The following is a 3,964-nucleotide window of genomic DNA, read 5'->3' as shown; positions in this document are numbered from 1 at the left end:
AGGCCCTTCCGGTTCAGACCTGGGAGACTGCTCCTGGGCAGACACCTCTCCTCGGGCGGGAAAAGGCCCCGAATGCCGGACCAAGCCTTAGTACTGCTCTCGGGCGCACACCCCTCCTCGGGTGGGGTAAGGTGCTGGATGCCGGGGGACTACTCCCAGGCGAACACCCCTCCTCGGGCGGGGAAAGGTGCTGGGTGCCGGATCAGCCTGGGGACTGCTGCCAGGNGAACACCCCTCCTTGGGCGGGACAGGCGCCGGACGACCGGACCAGACCCGGGTCCCTCCTCAGCAGTCCGCTCTCTCCCCGGCAGTCAAAATGGCATTTTTAAAGTCACTGTCAAACTAAAACTTCGGTGTTAAGTCTTCCTACAGAGTATAATTCTTAAACTGTGTGTTTTCATTGATAATTGAATGATTTATTCCAGAAAATGAAAACATACTTTTCACAATTCATTGCTGAGTTATGTTTAAAGTTTTAAACTTTTGCGAGCACATCTTTCATTTTGGGGTCAAGTCTTATTTCAAGCCTGGAGCAGATTTCCTTCCATTGGTTTCCCTCTGTAAATCTAGCAAACATCAGGCAACAAAATAATTGTGTTTAAGATAATATCAAGAAGACTAAAACTTCAGAAAACAGTTTAAAAGATATTAGTATGTGTTTATGAAACTCTCATTAAGAATATATTCTAAGAGTCCAGTATAGTGGTACTGTCTTTTAATTCAAGGTCTCAGGTGGCTGAGGTGGGTAGATGTATGTTGAGTTCAAGGCCAGCCTGGACTACATAACAAGCTCCAGTACAGCTCATATTACATAAATAAACTCTGTTTCAAAACAAACGACCAAAACAAACAAACAAAAAGAACATTTTCTAGGGCTGGTGAGATGCTTTGTCAGGTAAATTTGCTTGCAGAGCAGCATGGTAGCCCAAGTTTCATCCCAGAACCTGTATAAAGATGGAAGGAAAGAAAAATTACACAAAGCGTCATATGACCTTCACATGCATGCAGTAGCATGTATCCCAGGCCATACATCATAAATATATAAGATCAATAAATAAAAATTTAAGACGAGAATGTCCTATATTACAAAGCACCACTGTTTTATTATGGTCTGTCTTGTGACTTAGGAATTTTTCACAAACTCTGTTTCTATTTGCCATTTTGGTTGTTACACAGCCCAGCGTGACCCAGAACTCCTTATGTACCTCAAGCAAGCCTGGAGTTTGGTGACTCTGACCTTAGCCTCTTGAGCACTGGGCTTACAGAAACACCTCCATGGCTGGTTCTAGATTCTGTATTTTCAAGCTTCATTTTGTCTCCTTTCATTGCACAGTGAACTGCCAGTCAGTTCTGAGAGATGATTATCAAGGACAAGTCCAGAAAACAGCTGTCTTCTGTTCTTCAGTTAGAACGTTGTTCATGTGCTTTCAGCTGGTTCTGGAGCTTTGGAAACCCTCTCCCTGCCCCATCCCCACCACAGGGCCAGGAGAATATCCACAGGCCACTGAGGGTGGAGCCTGTGACAGCACACAAAGTTTAGTGCAGTGTAGTAAGAGTGGCAATTGTTGTAGGTTCTCCTCCAAGACCCGTGACCACACTAGCCCTAGGTAGTTGGATAGATGTCCACCATTTTACTAAACTAGCATAAGCACTAATGACATTCTAAATATGCGTCCTTATCCTCACCCCACATCAAGATAACTTCTCTTTAAAACAGATGGTAACACTACAGAAAACTATAAACAACTAAGATGTGGGGTTATATTGCAATATATTATTTGCAATATAATATATAACATATAATATATACTATGTTGCAATATATATTATATATATTATATATCTCAATGATTAGTATGTAGCCTGCAAGAAGCTACACTGAGAGCTAGAAACACTTCTAAGAGTAGGACACTTTCTAGCTAGGTAGTCTTGGACAGCTTACACACCCTTTCTAGAATTCAGTTTCTCGGTGCAAACAGAACAGTTTCTTAACTTGTAACATGTCACATGCCTCAGTCACATTTGAGCACTGCCAGGATGGGGCTTTCATAATAAAGCCACAGATTCACTCAATTTTTTAAAACAAACATTTGAAAGCATGTTTGGATCAGAGAATCAGATGCGAGCTCTTCAACAATTGGCATTTACTTCCTACTCCCATAAACAACAACAGTGAAAATTCTGTTTGAATGAAATAGAACTAGCCAGCCATTTAAAATGAAGCCCAATGGGCTGAGGAGATGGCTCAGCTGTTAAGGGCATTTGCTACTCTTTGAGAGGAGTCTAGTTGAGTTCCCAGAACCTATGTCAGATAGCTCAGAAGAGTCTGCAGCTCCAGCGCCAGGGCATCATCTAGCATGTGCAGGCACTGGCATGTATACCCACATGGATGCCGGGCAGCGGGCATGGGGAATAAAGGGAGTGGGAGAAAACCTGCTCTGGGTGGGCAGACACAGGAGGATTGCAGCACAATTTCTGCACAGCCCCGGGTGGGTGTCTGGCTGTGGGAAGCTATTGAATCCAGTCTGCCAGAGGGTGGACAAGGGGCAGTCCGAGGTCTTTGGGCCTCACTGAGGCCAGAGATAACAGGTTCTCCGTCGTAGGCATCCCAGACGCTGCTGGATACCGGTGAAGAGCTGAGAACAAAGTAGGGGCTCCAGGGATGGCTCAGTCAGGTCCCAGAGGTCAGGGATGGTCCAGACAGAAGCACAATACTGGTTCATCTACATGGCTGTCCAATATTACATAGAGATGCTGCAGCGCTGGATCGAGGAGGAGCAGAGAAGCAAAAGGAAAGGACATGAATATACCAATATTAAGTATTCCCTGGTGGACCAGACAAGTGGTGATCAGAGTCCCCTGTCACCTTGCACCCCAATGCCACCCTGTGCAGAAATGAGGGAGGACAGTGCCGGAGTCTATGAGAACGTGAGCCTCATGCAGCAGCAGAGTTTCAGATGAGCCCATGGGCGGCAGCACACAGATGCAAACTTTCACCCCTTCCCTAAAATGTCAAGAATAGACGAAGGTTTCCAGTACCCGTGTGTTCAGAAGCTCGCTGGGGCTGACTTGACTGCCTTTTGAGAAGCTTTGGAACCATTTGAACAGCACGTGCCTAATTGGCACCTCCTTTCCTCAGCTAAGGAGAAACTGCTCTGAGTTCTCGACAATGCTGTTTTCATAGAATTGGTTTTGAATTGTGGAAGCAGCTAAATTGTGCTCTGTATTTTCTACATTATGGGACTCAAGTTATGGGCAGGATTTTGTTTCTTTTTATGACCTTAACAGGCCTGAATTTTTTTTTTCTTTCTCTCTCTTTGGGGAATCATGGGCCCCTTGTAAGAAGAAAGGATTTAGGGATATTCCGGCACAGCCTCCCCAAAAGCCAGCAGTCTGTAACCCACTGTTCATCTTGCTGCCCTGCACAGGGCTCCCAGTGCCCTGGCTGGTGGCTGCTTAGGGTCACTCATCATCACAGAGACTCACTGTTTAGTTCCAGGGGCCAGGAGGCCAGGCTGTAGCTTGCACCTGGTGAGGGTCTTCTGGCTGTGCCACATTGGACAGGAGAGCACCGAGTGGTGAATCACTTTTATGGCACAAGTTCACCGCTCCCTCAAGACCCAAGCCTCCCTTAGCATCTCACTGTCCACACAGCGACACTGGGAGGTCTTTGTGCTCCCTGCAGATACATGTCAGGGCACGTTCAAAACAGACCGACACAGTCAAGGACAGTTCACTTTTGGTGGCTTCTTTTGTTTAGTGAAATGGTCATTCAGCCACTGAATGAGAGGGTCAGGGGGGTAGACAGTCATGGCTGAAAGACCCTTGGAACTGGCATGTGAAGTCTTTCTTCTGAAGATGACTTCTTGGCTGCAGGTGTGGACAGGGAAGCTGTTCTGGGCAAAGTGACCGTGTTGTCTCTGTACTGGAGTATTAGATCCCGGGGTGAGCTGTATTTGGTCCT

Source organism: Mus pahari, chromosome 22, assembly GCF_900095145.1.
Source record: "Mus pahari chromosome 22, PAHARI_EIJ_v1.1, whole genome shotgun sequence".
Lineage (NCBI taxonomy): Eukaryota > Metazoa > Chordata > Mammalia > Rodentia > Muridae > Mus > Mus pahari.
This window is presented reverse-complemented; position numbering follows the sequence as displayed.